This window comes from Lissotriton vulgaris, chromosome 10, assembly GCF_964263255.1.
Source record: "Lissotriton vulgaris chromosome 10, aLisVul1.2, whole genome shotgun sequence".
Lineage (NCBI taxonomy): Eukaryota > Metazoa > Chordata > Amphibia > Caudata > Salamandridae > Lissotriton > Lissotriton vulgaris.
The window spans coordinates 545914014-545932510 of NC_141698.1; the positions used below are offsets into that span (position 1 = coordinate 545914014).

Genomic DNA, 18497 nt, shown 5'->3' on the forward strand with positions numbered 1-18497 from the left:
GTCACTAAGACTAGACTCAATGACCTTCATATCCTTCAGTAGGTGAAAACCGGCATAATCTACCATGATAAAATCAATAATAGATTTTCCCTTATTAGATTTACGAGTATAAGCTGCCGGAGTGTCAGACGGAAGCCTCCCATTTACTATTAAGCATTCAACTTTAAGTAGACCATCTAAGATAAGTTTACCTCTTTTGTTAGTTTTAATTTTGGAGGGAAACTGGGCTGATGGTATATTCAAGGACTCTTCCAATTGAATATTTCTAAACAACTCCAACCCACAGTTAGATATATTACAATTTAAGTCCCCAAAAATTAACACATGTGGAGTTGGGGAGATATCCAACGCTTTAGTTAAAAAAGTGAATAAAGTTTTTAAACCAGCATTAAAACTACAATTGGGGGGAATATAAATATTTACCACAATCAACAATCTATTGGGGCAATCCTCAAATACATCTTTTAGGGTTATTGCTTGAAACAGTTTCCCTGGATCTAGATAGTGTGAATAGTTCCATTGCAATCTGTTAGATAACAAGCATGCTAACCCTCCCTTAGCATGGCCTCTTCTAGTGCTGGTTGCGCTGTATTCCAAAACAAAGTAGTCTTTTTCCAAAGCTAATCTTCCTTCAACCCAGGTTTCTTGCAAACAGATTATGTCTGCCTTTTGAGAATGCAAGAAACCCAATTTCTCCTTATAATCCTTGAATCCGGCGGTGTTCCATGAGATAAATTTCAGCTCTCTGTTAAAAATTGGAATGTTGTTTAGAACAGGGAGCAGATTTACTCGCTAGAACTCCAGGTAACCAACTCCATTTAGATTGATCATCCTTCACTGTCTGCTTAAGGGGAGGGTTTTTGTATGAAACTAGCCTTTCATTCCTAGCCACACAAATTTTTAGGTCCTCTGATCTAAAATTAGACCAATCCGACAACAGCACACCCGTATTAGAGGGAAGTGATAGTGAAGAATTGGCGAGAATGCTTTGAGTACATTTTTCCCCAAAGTGTGGCATGACATCTATCCCTCTAACTTGTAATTCCTCTGCCCACTGTAGAACAAGATTTAACACAACTTTCGAATGGAATTTCACCCTTGTTGATCTTATTGGTTTCCCCACGAAGGAGTTAAGGAGAAATACAATATCTAAATCGGACGTTTGAATTAATTTCAAACTTTCGATCTCTTTAAAACAGATCAGTAGGGCAGATCTATTTAAAATTAAATCTGGTTCAAATAAGGGAGAAAAATCAAGATACAAAGTATCCACATTTATTTTTTCTTTTGGGAGAATAACTGTCATTGAGGATGGAGCCTGAAAGGGTCTTGCTGAAGGATTTAGAGAAGTAAGGGACGGGATGACAGAAGGAGAGGTAACCTTAGAAACAGCTTGGCAAGATCCTGCTTTAACATTACAATATGATGAAAAAGGATTGGCGGAAGGATGGGAAACCTTGGGAAGGAAAGGATTAGTAAAGCTTATAGGACCTAGGCCAGAGGAGGGGGCGTCTTCTTTAGGCGAGACAACCCTAGCTTCTACATGAGAGGTAGGAGACTGCTCCACCTGTGGAGAATCTTCTAGACTTAATTCAGCATTCTTATCAAAAAGAAGTTTCCTCTGTCTTTTTTTAGCGAATCTTCGAATGGGTTTCCTCTTCTTCATTCTGATCTTATTGTGTTTCAGGGGACTCACTTTTCCCATCAATCCAGTATTTACTTTAGGAATCTCCTCTTCTTTGCTTGACGGCAAGGAGACTATCGGAAAGAGAGATGGAATTTCGGGTTTGGGAATGAGTGGAGATGTTACTATTACCTCTATCTTGTCACTGATTGGAGCTATACAATTAGCGCCAGCCGAAACCACTTTGGAAGGATTGGGGACAGCTGGGAGAACTACAGGCTTCTTTTCCTTTTGACCTTCTGTCAAAGGAGAAGATTGAGCTGAATTCAAAACTACCGAAGCGGAAGGAGCGCTTATTTTTGGGGGCACCAACAAAGAAGCCGATGGTATGGGAAGATCTGACACTAACTCATTTTTACTTAGCAAGAGAACTTGCAAAATTTGCGTTACAGTGTCAAAAATACATTCCGAACCTCCCACAAACTTTTCAAGTAAACTCAAAATCGAAGAAAGAATTGATTCCAAAGAGGACAAAGAATTAGAAATTAGCCTCCCATTAATATTTGGAGAACCCTCAGCTAAATTGTTCAACACTGGACCTGAACAAGATGTAAAGTTTAGTTGTGGAAGGGAAAAATCTAGTTTATTAGAAGGTGTGCTACTTAGAGGACCGGTACTCGAAATAGTTATTGCTTCCTCTAAAGGCACACCTTTAGGGTTCCCATGTAACGATCCCACCCGCGCCCTATGAGCTGTTAAATCAATGTCAGGCAGTGTAAAATCATTCCCTATTACAGGAGATTTAACTAACGCGGCTGACAAAAGATCAGTATTCACCGAAACTTTAGGAACATCCATTAGTGCAACTTGGGGGGGGGGACAATTTTATCAGATTTTGGGGGCATATTACCCGAAGATTCAAGGGGAGCATTCTGTTTCAGATGTACATTGTTTGACGCCAAAGGTGAGCCCCTTAATACTTCGGGGCTAACTAGAATAGGCAAAGATTGACTAGCAACCAAGCTTATACTAGAGGAAACATCAATGACCCCATTAACAGGCACCGAATCGTTAGAACCTGGGATTTCATTCGGGGACTGCAGATCAGTGGATTTATCTTTCCCTTTGTCCCATAAATTGAAAAGCTGGCATTGGCCTTTCAATTGCATGGAAGATGCAATTTTGTTCCGTAGGGGGTTAGATTTGGTTTTAGACCCAGATCTCCCTACAATCACTCGCCCGGAGCGTAGTTTTTTAGCCGTCATGAGACTGTATTAGAAGGGGAGTAACAATAAATTAATAACAATTGTAAAATATGAAGCCAATAACCCTGAAATACAATACAAGACTGTAGAGGCAACGAGACACAGATTTAATACCGGAGAACCAAGGGAGGGGGCCCAGCCCAGCCTTCTTCAGCCTCTGACGGCCTCAGACGGTCCCGCCCTTGTCCCGGGCTTCTCCCGGCGCGCTCCCGCGTTGCGGTGTCACAAGGGAGGTTTATAGCCGCGCTGAGGCGGGGGAGGAGCCAGCAGGGAGAGCGGGTCAGCTGCTGGTGATGCCGAGGGTCAGGCGCTCCTGGGACTTGAAGTCCTCGCCTGACCACGCTCGCAGCCCTGCCCACACCACCGCCACAGAGGCTCTGTCTGATGAAATACCTCGCAGTCACAGCGCACTTCCAGCAGCGCGAACAGAGAACCAGAGGCGAAGCGGGACCCGCGGAGCGGGTTCCGCGAGGAGTTGATTGAGGAGATTAAAAGAAGAGCAGCTCCAGCGTGCTCGCAGTCCAAAGACCTTCTACACTCCCACCCGCCAACTACGATTGACCAACCACGCCCTCGCCGCCGTCCCACGCATCCGAAGAACCACCATGGGAGGAAGATTCTTCTCCTACCTGGCAGCCAAGACCTGGAATTCCCTCCCCATCCACCTCCGCCTCACCCAAAACCACCTCTCCTTCAGGAGGCAACTGAAGACCTGGCTGTTCGAGCAGTAGCGGACCCCCCCCCAGTGCCTTGAGACCCTCCGGGTGAGTAGCGCGCTATACAAATTTCTTGATTGATTGATTCAGATCCCACCCTTACTGTACTTTGAAATGGGACCTGGAGGGGTCTCCAGAGCCAGCAATGAGATTAGACCTGATAAATGTGGCGGGCAGCTGGTCACATCGGGCCTCCTACCTAACAGATACTTTGGGTTTTAAGTATTAATGTTGTGCGCTGCGGCTTCCGTGGCACAAAGTTGAAACGGCTCGCGGGTGCAATTCAAAATTACTCGGCACCCACCCATCTTACTAAATCTTAGTGGGCGTTGATTTACAACTCTAACCTTACTCAAGTAATCATTGGCGTGTGTTGGTGGCAAAATGTGCAAATATAAAATGGCCTACAAAATGTCCCTTTTGTAATGACACTACATTATAGATATTTGTATAGCGTTGTATCGCCATAAAACGGGCTACGGCTCCACCCAGAGGAGTATATGTCTCTCACCTCTTTGTTGGTTTCAGTGCTTAATTTATAAGTGACAGGTCCCTCATCAGGAGGCCACTGCAGCCTGCTCCACCCTTTGCCCTTGTCAACACTACCAATAATGGTACCAACACAACTGCTAACCACCGTACAGCTAGAAGTGTGGCAATTCAGAGTACCCCACACCCCTAAAGCTATAAGACTAGCTTAGGCAGCAGGTATTTTCATTTTTAATGCATACTGAATTAATAAACATTAGTTGTTGTGCTCATCTGTAAATTAAAAAGATGTTGCCACCACGTGGAAGACTGTCATAAGTGCCTGTGTTGACAATTCAGTGGCAGTGCAGAGCACTGGAAACCAAGTGCTCAAATTAAGCACTGGTTGGCCCTTTGGTGTGTCATTCCTCCTCCTATGAAGTGCTTGAATTCAACACATGATGGACTATTTTATATATTCAGAGTGCACTGAGTCATTACACATTACATTTTCCATAAGGGTTTTTTAATATTGTTGTCCAGACCAGTGCTTTAAGTGGGATGAAAAAACTGTGGGGGTCTCTCAAAGGGGTGTGGTCAGTGTAATTAAGGGCATGGCTTAAAAACACGTAAGCTAAAAATCTATGTTTAGCACAGTGTGCTGCCCGACTTCTATTTTTCTGTTTCTGTCATTGCGTCCAGATATGATACAAGTCACATCATACCTACAAGTAAGGACTATTGGCTTTGTCAATGGTTGCTAGTTGCATAAGATAAATAAGCAACAACTATGGCTCGTATATAATATTGACAAAAAACTTCCACTTAAAGCACTGGTGACACCACGACAATGTTGTTGCTCCTGAGTTTCAAAAAGAGAAGGGAAATCCAGAGAGAAAATGACTCTCTTTAAAGGATTTCCCTCCCTCTTCAACGCTTACCACGTGCACATCGATGTGCCTGCTGTCACTGCAGTCCGAAAAAAAAAAACGGACTGCCTGTGCCAGGGCACAAAACAGAGCCCGATAGAGACCCGTTTCGAGGCCCCCTTAAAAAAACTGCTGGTGCTCAGACCCGGTGAGACCCGCCCCAGTTAAAGCCCGGGTCAAGACTTAAAATGTAAACCATACGTTTCGGCTTTGATAATACCAATTTCACATGTTATCACTAAGTATAGTCAAACCACTTTCCCATCCTAATCTCTCACATAGCCAGGGTCACCGGAATTATGCAGGTTTGCAGCTACTGATGAATATGGCACATAGTCTGCTGTACAATCTGCAGATTTCACCAAAAATGTTGTTTCTAGCTCAAAAGGATCAATTGTTACTATGAAAATGTAGCACATGTTGCTGCGCAGTGGAAGGCCCTTTGCAGGGGTTGACTTGTCACCTATCTGTTACTAATTGCTGTATTTTGGGTGTTGAATCAGTACTAATAGGGTGATTGATATCTTTGCCCAGACACTGTTAAAATGTTAAAAATGACTCAATAATGAAGTAAAACAGTAAACGTGCCGCTTTTGCTACATAATTTGATTTTTCTTGCCTCATAATTTAGTCCTCTCCTCCCGCATAATTTGAGTCGGGCCTTGCCTACTAGGTCCCACCAAATAGCAATTTGAACTTTTCCCCCATGGGTTGCCTTTACCAAGGCAACCCTTATAAAGGCAACCCTTAGAACTGTCGCTACCTACCTGGCTCATTCGCCATTGCAATACCAACCACTACCTCACTTACCCCCCCCCCCCAAAAAAAAACACACCTGGTTCTAATGCAGCCACCTCCTCCTTCCCTATCCCTGCAGCCTTTCTTTTCGTGTCTACGTTTCCCTGTTCTGCTCCTGTCACGTTTGCTTGATGGTGAATGTCCTTCCTTCTACCTTTCCCTTCTGCACTCCCCTCGCCGTCGCCCAGAGCCCTCTCTCCGTGTATTCCAGGGCGTGATTCCCTTCCTCCACAGCAGCTGTGGGGCACCCGTGACCTGTGCGTGCGTGCGTGCGTGCGTGCGTGCTTCCGTCTGCGCCGCGCAGGGTGCGGCGGTGGCCACGCCGCAGCAGGAAGCTCTTTGCTGCAGCGGCTGAAGCCCCCGCCCTGCCTCCCTCCCGCTGGAGTACAAAGCCAGACTGTGCCTCTCCCTCCCCCATGAACGGAGCCCTCCGTCTGCCTCTGAACACATCTCGTCCACCTGCGCCGCGGATGCCAGGCACATCCGATACCCCTCCGCCCCGGGGGCCGAGTAAACACGCACCAGGGAGGAGGGAGGGGGCGAGGCCGGCACAGACCCCCGCGAGCCCGCCTCAAGCTGTGCAGGTTTCACGCACTACAGCACTCCGGGTTTAAGCGGTAGACTCGCGATTTTTAAAGGAAATAAATATGTTGTTTTAGCTTTCCCCTCATCAAAACATACCCCGCTCCTATCCAAGCAAGTGGGAAAGTGAATTTCCTCAGTTTTTTTTCTCATAGTCCAAATTATGGTAGGGGCGAAGATGACAGTATATCCTGCCACTCTGAGTAGATAAACCTTCTCCCTCAGACCCCCAGATACGGCTGCACTCCTTCACATAGGGCAGTGAAGACCCTTCTAGGGGGACGTGTGCTTGAGAGCTTATCCATAGTCACCATTGCCAAATCTGTACTTTGACAGCATGGCTTCTGCCCTCTGCATTTATATCCGTCCAGTGTTTCATCAACTCTCAAATTGTTCCATGTTTGGTGCCAGTACCTGCTGCAGGCCTGGTTTGGAGCTTTGCATTCTGGTACATATAGTTTTGCAGTTTTTTCCATTATACAGAATTACAAGATGGAAAATGTAAGGTGGTTGTCGGCAAGCCAATAGGTCTGGCTTTCCCGAAAGTGCATCCCGATAACGGGGGAATGTAGGGAGTCACTGACTTTTACATGCTGTCACCCATCCTTGCATTCGTGCATCCATTCATCCTCCCACTGACTCCTTCCTGCATTCCCCCCCGCGCACACCTCCTCAATAAGGCACACAAACGCAACAACCCAATGCAAATTAAAAGAATTAAAAGTAGAAAAAAGAAAAGTGATGCTGGTTAAGCGTGGAGGGCATTTGCTTGCAATATAAAAGTAAAGGTGAAATTCAAATATATGTGGAGGTGGCCGTCATGAAATAGTAGTGTACATAGCATATAGACAGCGTAATAATAATAATCCACCTTGAATGACCTATTGGCTTTAACGCTTGCTTTGCACAGTAAATATGCCAGGCTTTCTGCTTTTTTTCAGTGTTTCATCATAAACCGATCAGACCTATGGCAGCTGGCATAACCTTTCTTAGTCTAATCATGACTATTGGTTCTGGTCACTATCATTGTGTCAGCCCTACTGTAAGTGACCATTAGCTTTCCCAAAAAGTATCTATCAGACAAGCAGTGATAACATTATAAATATGTCCACAATTTCATTTGACTTAACAATATACAGACCTCCACCCCCACGCGTGCCTAACATAGTGCAGATCTTACCCCATGGTGTGTCTGAGACAGGAACCCCCACCACGCCTCCTGGAGGTCATGACCTCTCCACCCCACATCATAAGAGCATCACGTGGTGAAAGAGTAGTTGGTGATTCAGTTTGTGTGCAATAGTATTGTGCCCCACCACAGTCAGTGCCAAGTAGCCTCTGACAGACCTGGTACGCAGCCAATGGGAAGACGTTAAACATCCTTCACCCATGCACCGGCAGCACTACAAGGGGCGCATCCAAACCCCTCTCATACAGTAAATGTACAGATGTACTACAACCCCGGTGCAAATCCACCCCTCTCCGTACACCGGACCTACGTCAAGTTTTCTCCCTCAGATGTGTGGTCAGGACAGGAGCGCAGTCTCTTCGTTCAAAACAGATTTGTTTTCATACCGCACAATAAATACACCAGAAATAATTTGCTCCCTGCAAAGAACCGGCAGATTTATGCTAACTGGCGCATCCCCAGGGATGCGCCAGTTAACGTGCACCACAGCTCCGCCACCCATGGTGCGCCGCATTTATAATGCTATTATCTACCAAAACAAGGGCCAACGCTGAGACTCTCAGTTAACCAGCAACTAATTAGCAAGAGTAGCTGTTTTGAATGAAGCAAAAACAACTGGCTTAAAGCATAGCAAATGTATTCTTTTTTGTTTTTAAATTTTACTTTCACTTATTGCAACATTATTTTTGTGCATGGGAATACAAACAGATTTATATACAATATAAAAGCTCCAACATTGCAAAGTCTACTTGGATTACCCCCAACCAAAGGACATCACAAATGCGGGACATGCACCTGTTGCAGTGAAACTATCGAAGGATCTGTATTCACGTATGACAACATTCATTGGAAGCATGACACCTTTACTAACTGTAAAACGAAAATCGTGGTGTACGCGATTGTTTGCCCATGCCCTCTGGTTTACATTGGGAAGACTACACAAGAAGTAAAAAATCGGATAACGCAACATAAATCGCGCATTCGTAGAGGGGTAGAAAATGCACCTTTGGTGAACCATTGGACTAACTTGAAACATGAGTTAACTGACTTAAAATGGACAGTTTTATCTAAAATTGAAAGGGACCCACGAGGAGGCGACCTGGAGGCGAAATTATCACAGCGCGAGGCGTTGTTGATTATGAAATTTAACACGGCTATAAAGGGGTTAAATGAGATTTCTGAAATTTACAAGCCCACTGCTTGAATTCCTTTTCCATCCTTTCCGAACGTTTCATTGCGATGCACACTCATCTTTTGAACTACAAATCCCATAACCCTCAGGGACGCGTGATATTCAGGAAGTACCAGCGCGTTCATGCAGCTACCGAGGGCAGAACAATTGTTACACCCGGAGTGAAGGACGGACGCCTTCCCCTTGCCGGTGCGTGTTCTCTGACTATACTAGCGCTTAGATGGGGGCTCTGATCCCCGCAACAGCGTCGTTAACTGACCTCCTTTCGCTTCATTTTTTCAGCTCTAAGGAATAGGAGGGACTTACACAGACCGCCGAGCTACAAACAAACGCGCAAGCGGGTAAGTGTTACACCGCTAGATAGGATGCACGGAGTGACTGTGTGTAAGCGTGTGGGATTAACTATTGCACATCCACTAACTTTGAATGTGGTGTACGTTTTTCTGCAGCCCCTGGGAATACGTCATTCTTTGATGACTTCGCTTGACTTTGGAATTTGAATCTTGTTGACGTTTGGCTAATCATGGCTTAAGGTAGGGAGCGGCAGGTGGTTGACACTGGAAGTGGTCTTTAGTCGGTTTTGTGCTTTTTTCTGAAATAGTTTTTTTGTTATTTTTTTAGAACCCTATTGGTCCTGAGGAGAACCCCAACACTAAATAGGGGTTCGAAACGCGTCGACCGACCCTGTCCCGTGTTTGGTTTTCAAGTGGTGCTTTACAACGACCCTTTCATTATTCACAAGAGATGTTGACACTCTTTGAACTGTGATTCATAAAGACTATAATAACTAAAACTACGAAAGGATTTGTTCACTGGTGCTACAACCATTACGTGGACGCTTTAGTCTTGTTTAGGTTACGTTTGTGTGAATGTGTTGTATGATTGGATGGCCAAGTGTGTATGAAGTGTGTAAAATGTTCTATTGTAATTGATGTTGTCTCATATATATATTGTATATAAATCTGTTTGTATTCCCATGCACAAAAATAATGTTGCAATAAGTGAAAGTAAAATGTAAAAACAACAAAGAATACATTTGCTATGCTTTAAGCCAGTTGTTTTTGCTTCATTCAAAACAGCTACTCTTGCTAATTAGTTGCTGGTTAACTGAGAGTCTCAGCGTTGGCCCTTGTTTTGGTAGATAATAGTTGGACTCAGCCTGCTGAGTTAAGAGTCAAGACCCTTGTTTGTTTATTGCATTTATAATGCGGCGCACCATGGTGCAAAAACGGCACAGATGCGTGACGCATCTGTGCCGGAAATGTGGCGCATTGCTGGAGTTGCGTCGCAAGCGCGACGCAGCTCCAGCAAGGCTCGGGGGTACACCATCTGCACAAATTTTGCGTCAAGACCTACGCCTGCTTCAAGCAGGCGCAGGGTTTTGATGCAGCATTGCCCTGAAAGTGACTGAGTGAAATCTCATAGATTTCACTCAGCCACACGCCCCCCTCCGCCCCCCCCTGCGCAGGAACGCCTCCTTATGGCGCAGTGTTTTACAACGTGACGCATCTCCTAGATGCGTCATTTTGTAAATAGGGCGCATTGTTTGCGCCGCAGTTGCGTCAAATAAAGTGACGCAATTGCGGCGCAATGAGGCGCAATGGCCTCATAAATCTGCCCCCAAGTTCGCTGATGCAATAAAAGAGATGTGTATTCCTGAAACTAAAAGCGTTCTTAAGATATGTTAAGCAATTTAACAATGAACATGAAAGTATAGGAATTGAGTTTCTGTTAATTCACACTTGCATTGACCCGTGCTCCAGAGTGAGGCCTGTACTCGCACACGGGGGCACACCCCGCCCCCTCACACAGGTGTAAAGCATAGAAAGCACTATGCAGGAAGGCATTCCCCCCCCCCGCCACACACAAGAGATTTGACGCATACAGGGGGCGTGGGGAGGTTCACAATGGGCCCCCTGTCCTCCGATGCATGGTACTTTAAGAGTCCATGGATGTTTACACGTGTTCTATGTCCCAATACCCGTAACACCGTGACAGGTGTCACACACTTTCTCTCCATCTCCCTCTCTATCTCACATTACACACACATTTAACCCAAATCTCTTATCCACCTCTCGCTCTCTGTCTGTCTCTCTCTCCTCTCTCTATTACCTTTTCTCTCCCTCCCTCACCCGAGGACATTCTTGGCATAGTTTCCTGCAGCGTTGCGGCTTCTTAACAGTTTCCCGTTAATATTCCGGCTTGGATCAAAGCTGGATTGCCCCCAAACGAGCGCTCAGTATATGTGGACCTCTGGGCCTAGAACATAACTGCATACATTAGGCATGCGTTTGAGTCAACAATATTTTATACAGCGGCCCTCCCACCCTGCCCCCCACTCTCTCATGGCGACCTGTCGTTCTGCACTCTCGCAACACCTGTGGCCAAAACTAGGCGCCATTTTGGTAGCCTCTTTCTGGCCGGTCTCTGTAAGTAGCTGGACACAGGTGCAAAGATGACGTGTACCCATTGACCACAAACTCACAGAGGAGTTACCCTAATAATAAGAACAGGGACCTGGTTTGTATCAAACAACAAAGATCCCTTTTCACCAAGAGATAAAATCAAACGAGATGGTTTGTTTTACAAAACGATAAACCACAAAAATACATTAAAGAAAACTGTGATATGGTATTTCGAATCTTCACAAGAAATATTTTATAAATGTAAATCATAAACACACACATTGGTTGCTAAATTGGTGATAGTCTTAATCATAAGCCACCCAAAAATATTAAAACAACTAATGTGCATCTGAATATTTTATTATTTATTAAAAAACAACCTGCCACAATTGTTTGAGTATGGACTATAAATTAAAAATGCCTTATAATAAAGTGCTAGTGCGAATAAAATGAAACCATAAAATGTCAAATCACATAAACACCATCCAATGTACATAGGTACTGTACTGATTAAATACAACTTTATTGTTAAAACACCTTTTTGCTTAAAAGCAACTTGAAAATTAATAAACACTAAAACAACTGTGTTTCGGTGAAAGAGCAACAATTTGTCACCTTCGTCAGGACAAGTATTGTACAATATATAATCATCACTATAAAGAAAGAAACAATCGCTTTAATTTATAAAGGATGCTTATGTTAATACAGTAATACATATCACTATAAGCAGATGTCAGTATTACCACACATTAAAACAGTTTGAGCATACAATTCACAAAGAACATGTAGGAACCAGTGTTGCCGGTTTGTGGTAAATACTCATTGAGAGGGTATCAAAGGTGTACATTAACCTAACCCGAAAACAAAGAGTATGTGTTACATAACATACTTTCTAATAATGGGCACATATAGAGGACAATTGATAATCGCAGGTAGAATTCTGTAAACATATATAATGTATTACTCAGAGCCCCATTTGCTTGTGTCTTGGTGGAGAACTATAGATATGAAGTGTTGAGCTGATAATGAATAACCGTAAAACGTTTTTTACGACGTTTACTAGTCGACCAGGGGCAGCAAATGCTCGTCCACCTCACAACCTCCACTTCCTAGGTCATTCTGCCCTCCCGCATCACACAACACATACGTCCTCCCGCTTTCCACACACTCCGCATTCTTCCCGCGTTCACAGGGGGTTGTCACATTGTTTAGCCTCCCAGTGAGCCCGAAACGGCACTCCTGTTTGTCTTTTGATATGCACCTCCCATCTTGCACTGCTCCCCAAGGGTCATGCAGCCTATTTGCAAGATCGTGCACGTGGCGGCACCGAGGTCGAGCTGCTGTATTGCAGTCCACTCTTCAGGTTTAAGTCATTGCTCATTTTTCCATTTCTTCGAGTGTATCAACTTTTAGTATTTTTGTATTTATCAGTACTGGGGAATCCAGCAATGAGGCAAGAGCTTTTGAGATTTCGGATTGGAGTTAACCCTATGTATTTTAGGACTGAGATGGCCATGAGACTAAAACTAAATGTGGCATAGTGTGGTTGTGGAATACAAGTGAGATCAAACAACGAGCATTTGTTACTGGACTGTTTGTGTTTTTAAGAGGGACTGTAGGATGTTTATAAAGCCAGTTTAAAGAAAATATGGAATATCGAATCGCTGGGAAGCTTCCAAATTTCTGTCACATATGCAGTTTCTTGATGCGACCTGTGCAATAGGTGGAATTTTTTTAATAAGCTAGTTTGAAGATATTGGAACATTTTTAATAGGGTTGTGATGAATGTGGGTTGGGAATTTTCTGTTTGGTATAAGTGAAACTGGAGCTTTATGTAGCTTTATAGTTGTTGTATCCAAATTAATTGTGTACTTTTTTTTATAATGAATGATATTTTACCATGGATTTGAAATACTAAGTTATTAACTGCATGTGCATTTTCTGTTGATTTTATTTGTAGGGTATTTTATGAGTAATGTTTTAATGACTATGGCCCAAAATAAACATACTTATGATGATGGTGACACTTAATCAAGTGTTTCCGTCTGGACAGTCCTCCATGTCATCTGCAGAAAGGCTAGCCTCATCTAGCAGTTTCTCTTGTCATGTTGTCAACACATTGCACAACATGGACTGTTTGCCCATACTCTTGTTGTCTCTCAGCTAATCTCTTAATTTATTTACAAATGTATGTCACTATGAAGTTACATACCTTTGTATTAACACCTTTCTGACATCTAAGTAGACCACATTTGTTGATGTTAAGTGTGGCTGCTGTCATTTATATCTGCCTGGAAGTGATTGCCTTCAGTTCTACCAAAAAGTACAAAATCAGTACAGACAGAGAGGTCTTTGGATCAGACACCTTCAGGCAGTGGCTTTCTCGAGTTCTTCCTGGTTTGCTGTAGCTGGCCTGGGCTGTCCCTCAAGGCCATGATGTTTTGTGGATGATTACCTTGTCCCATTTTTATTTCAATTAGGTTATAGTGATGGCCCATCAAGTAGCCCTGTTGTTAGACTGCATGTATCTTACACCTGTGGTCCAGTCTGTATCCCTTGATTTATTTAACTTGCTGAGACAACAACGTTTTAATTTCTGAGTTATGGATTTTTGTTTAGGGAGTGCATGCCCTTTGGATGCCTGCATCTATGATAAAACACAGTGTTATTCAGTAATTTTCCTTCCATATTTATTAGTATTAATCTGATCTTGTGACATTATGTTGATGGATAATGTGCTTTTCCTGTTTACAAAATAAAGATGTGCACACACATAGTATTTTTCAGTTTGCAATTAAAATACTGGCTCTTAATACTGGCTCTTTGTCAAAAGTGTACACTGCAATATTTTGCTTCAAATGATTTTTAAGTTAACCACTTATAATCCAAACTTCATCCTCTGAATCCTTTTCAAAGCACTCTTTTTTGAGGTTAGCACCTATTTTATACATCTTCCGTGTGAGAAAAGAATGGTTATACTCGGGAACCTTGACACATATTTATGACAAACAGTAAAGCTTGAGAAATCCGATTCCAAAATAGAACATGACTACTGGCTTTGCCAATGCTTGTTCACCTTTGTAGCCTACCACCTGTACTGATGTTTGAGGGGAACTTATCGCTGCCTGACCCAAATCTATGCTGTAGGTGGGGAAGGTTCCCTACTGCAGTTAATGCTGCCCTTATTGTATGGGTAGGGGAACACAGACTGCTGCTGTTTTTGTGTATGTGTGTGTTTGTCGCAACACACGCTGTTTATGTTTTGTGCTGCTGCTGTTTATGTTGTACCCAGGGGCATAGTTTAGTCAGTCAGATTTAAGGGTGATTCTCAAACTTCCCAACTACAATAGCAGTGGGTCTCAGGGTGAATGAGTGAGTTGGCTAAGGTTTACGATGGACTGTTCTCATGAGGAGCAGAGTCAGTACTGATTTGCATCAGGTGCTCTATGGGGCTGATTTACACTTTGGCAGACAGCGTACTCCATCACAACAGTAACAGAATACCCTTTGCGCCAAACTAAAATGTCTGCCCGCCTGATTTTGAGTTGGGCGGACCGCAAGATTTACGCTGACGGAGTAAAATTTACTCCATCTGTCTAAATTTCTTCTGACAGCCGGATGGAGTAGAGGCTGTCTGAGGTAGGCCATCCAAAATATTTAGAGTGGAGGACTTTTTTTTAACTGTCCTTGGCTGCAGGTATATCCTGGAAGTATAAAAGAAAAGAAAACTGCCCCCACACTATGGAAGATGACTCCCACGTGTTTGGTCATTAGTTTTTTTTTAAATAACTCCAGCTTTAGGAGTTTGATTTTGAAAAATAAAAAACTTTGGAAAAATTTGACTGCCACCCATCATGCTTGACAGAGCAGTTTGTCAAACTTTTCCTACATTGACAGGAACTGTCATCACAGCAGTTCCTGACAATGTATGCAGATGTCCACAGGGCCGGATTGAAAATACAATTCGGCCAGGCACTCCCAAAAAAGTGGGCCACATTCCCAAATGGTTAGTATTTTTCTGTAGCTTTTTATAGTGTGAATTGGATCCAAAGGCATTGGAGCAAATACCGTGAGCACCAGCTACATTGCACAAAATCACATTCATTTTTATTTCAGATAGATTAAGTGATTCATCCAGGATCACTGGATGTTGAGCTGACGTCAGAACTCAAACGTGGAGAAGACAGTAAGTTTCTGTGGGCCGGGTTACATAAGCCCTATAAAAGCGGCCCACAGTTAATCCTGAGGCACGAGCCCAATGCCCGACTGCCCGCCTTCCCAATCCAACCCTGCGTACATTTCTAAGTTTTGCGGGCTGAGTTAGGGCAGGGTGGTGGATGTACAGTCCTCTAACACCCTGCGTACCTTTACTCCGTCCACCATTTCCTAAATCAGGCCTAAATGTGTCTATTGTGGCACAGTGGGTGGAAAATATTGGCTCGGAATGCTAACCTGAGCAATTGCCTGTGGTTGGACAATTTGCAATCATTCGTTCTATCACCTTTTGGGTGTTTGCTTGCCAGTAGTATGCCTTGAATCCTGAGCCTGGGATAGCTTTCCAAGTTTAATACTGCCAAAGTTTAAATTCCAAAAAGTAGTACATTTGCATCTATTCAAGGAATACTTATATGGGTGCAGGTATACTACTTTTTAGGTAAACCGATCACTATATATTATTAAGTTCCTGATCCAAAAAACAAACAAGTTAAAACCTCTTGGTGAAAAACCAACACCCAATTGTCTCCCCTCAAACCCCTCCGGAGCTATACCCATGGTTGTACCTCTCTGGCAAGTGAAGGAAGCTTGCCCTGCTGCTGTCCTGGTTGTACCTCTCTAGCAAGTGAAGGAAGCTTGACCTGCTGCTGTCCACGATATGCTAGAAGAGTGTAATAGTGAACCTTGAAAAAACCTTTCTCCCAATATAAAAAAATGGTGTCTTTGCCCATGCTTTTTTTTGCCTTTAAATTCCGTTATATGCAAGGTTTCATATATATCTTAAGAAAAGTACCAGAATGCAGGATGGTAGGGAATACTTCCATGTTACAACTTCTGGTTTATGCCTTCTTGTGACAGTACAGGGGCATTGTAGTTACATCTCTAGCTGTCAATCTGAGGAAATAATTATTTTGCAAATAGTTTGGCCATCTCTTTATCCCCCGACTAAACTGTTAAGCTCTGAAATCAGTGATCACAACAATAGTTTCTTTTTTTACATGCATGTTTGCATGGTAGCTACCAGTGCATCAAAAAGCGTGCTCCTCCCCAGCTCGTTTATAAGCACGGCTTCTAGAATTATGCGATTGTGTGGCAGCAGCAATTTTCGCATAATTATAGATTTGCAGCATTTGCCAGATAATCGTCTTCAGCATAATTTGCATATTTAAAAAAAATGTTTTTGTGTCAAGCTCAACCGGTTCAAAAGTTACTAAAAATGCGATGACGTGTTGCCCCGAAGTGGAAGGCCCTTTACAAAGCTGTACTGGCCACCACTCTTTTGCATATTATTATGTTTGGATGTTAAACTGGTACTAAGGAGGTGTGCAACCAATGCCCACAGAGTGTTAGCAAGTTTAAACATGATGAAATTATGAAGGAACACTATTACAAAATGTTCTGCATTATGCCGCATAATTTGCCTTTTCTTGCTGCATAATTCACTCAACCTTGCCGCATAATTTGTCCCTTTCCTGCTGCATAATTCCAGTGGCCCTCCTTATAAGGTTGGTCCCAACGCATGGCAGTGTTATATCCAATGTAGCATCAGAGGAGTACAGCAAAGGCTAATGTAGACCTGCATCCTCTTCTAAATCTCAAGCATTTCAACAGATGTCTTACTGTATGGTATTTCTAGACTGGCTTGAAAGAAAGGTCCTTAAAGAGGTTTATTTCTATATCCCAAAATTTCAGGGTGCACGAACAGAATCTTTATCCAAATGTAATAGTGCTGGTTGTCAAGGCCGGCACTCTCCTTCCTGGGTGGCCTCCCCTCTATGGTCTGTCACCAAGGCTATAAAGGCATTTACAGATTTACTGAGGTTCAGCAGTGTTCTGTCTGATCAAAATAGAAACAAGCATTGGAAATGCAATAGGTCTCGCAGCATTAGAGTTAGTGCTTTTAGAATTGTTTATGGGGTTTTTTTGTAAATCTTTAGCATTTTTGTTTCCTGTAGCCAATGCTAAAGAATTACAAAAAAAAAGCCATAAACATTTCTAAAAGCTCCAACTCAAATGCTCCGAGACCTATTGCACTGTGTGAGGGTGAGGGGTTGAGGGTGAGTGAGGGTGAGTGAGGGGTTGAGGGTGAGTGAGGGTGAGTGAGGGGTTGAGGGTGAGTGAGGGTGAGTGAGGGGTTGAGGGTGAGTGAGAGTGAGTGAGGGGTTGAGGGTGAGTGAGGGTAAGGGGTTGAGGGTGAGTGAGGGTGAGGGTGAGTGAGGGTGAGGGTGAGTGAGGGTGAGTGAGGGTGAGGGTGAGTGAGGGTGATTGAGGGTGAGGGTGAGTGAGGGTGAGTGAGGGGTCGAGGGGGAGTGAGGGTGAGTGAGGGGTGGAGGGTGAGTGAGGGAGTGAGGGGTTGAGGGTGAGGGGTTGAGGATGAGTGAGTGTGAGGGTGAGGGTGAGGGTGAGTGAGGGTGAGTGAGGGGTTGAGGGTGAGTGAGGGGTTGAGGGTGAGTGAGGGTGAGTGAGGGGTTGAGGGTGAGTGAGGGTGAGTGAGGGGTTGAGGGTGAGTGAGGGTGAGTGAGGGGTTGAGGGTGAGTGAGGGTGAGTGAGGGGTTGAGGGTGAGTGAGGGTGAGGGGTTGAGGGTGAGTGAGGGTGAGGGTGAGTGAGGGTGGGTGAGGGTGAGTGAGGGTGAGTGAGGGTGAGTGAGGGTGGGTGAGGGTGAGTGAGGGGTTGAGGGGGAGTGAGGGGTTGAGGGGGAGTGAGGGTGAGTGAGGGTGAGTGAGGGGTTGAGGGTGAGTGAGGGAGTGAGGGTGAGTGAGGGGTTGAGGGTGAGTGAGGGTGAGGGGTTGAGGATGAGTGAGTGTGAGGGTGAGTGAGGGTGAGGGAGTGAGGGTGAGTGAGGGGTTGAGGGTGAGTGAGGGTGAGGGGTTGAGGGTGAGTGAGGGTGAGTGAGGGTGGGTGAGGGTGAGTGAGGGTGAGGGTGAGTGAGGGTGAGGGTGAGTGAGGGTGAGTGAGGGTGAGGGGTTGAGGGTGAGTGAGGGGTCGAGGGTGAGTGAGGGTGAGTGAGGGTGAGGGTGAGTGAGGGTGAGGGGTTGATGTTGAGGGGTTGAGGGTGAGTGAGGGTGAGGGGTTGAGGGTGAGTGAGGGTGAGGGGTTGAGGGTGAGTGAGGATG

At 44.3% G+C, this 18497-nt stretch overlaps 1 protein-coding gene and 1 long non-coding RNA gene across 2 annotated transcripts in view; both read left to right on the forward strand.

Moving 5' to 3' along the window:
* The window catches only part of GLIS2 (GLIS family zinc finger 2), a 196620-nt gene that overhangs the window by 67759 nt on the left and 110364 nt on the right, over window positions 1–18497 (forward strand). The window lies entirely within an intron of this gene.
* Window positions 8369–9811, forward strand: LOC147688501 (uncharacterized). The gene is made up of 4 exons (XR_015300696.1): window positions 8369–8952; window positions 9046–9104; window positions 9213–9296; window positions 9385–9811. It is a non-coding gene; the product is annotated as an uncharacterized LOC147688501 (long non-coding RNA).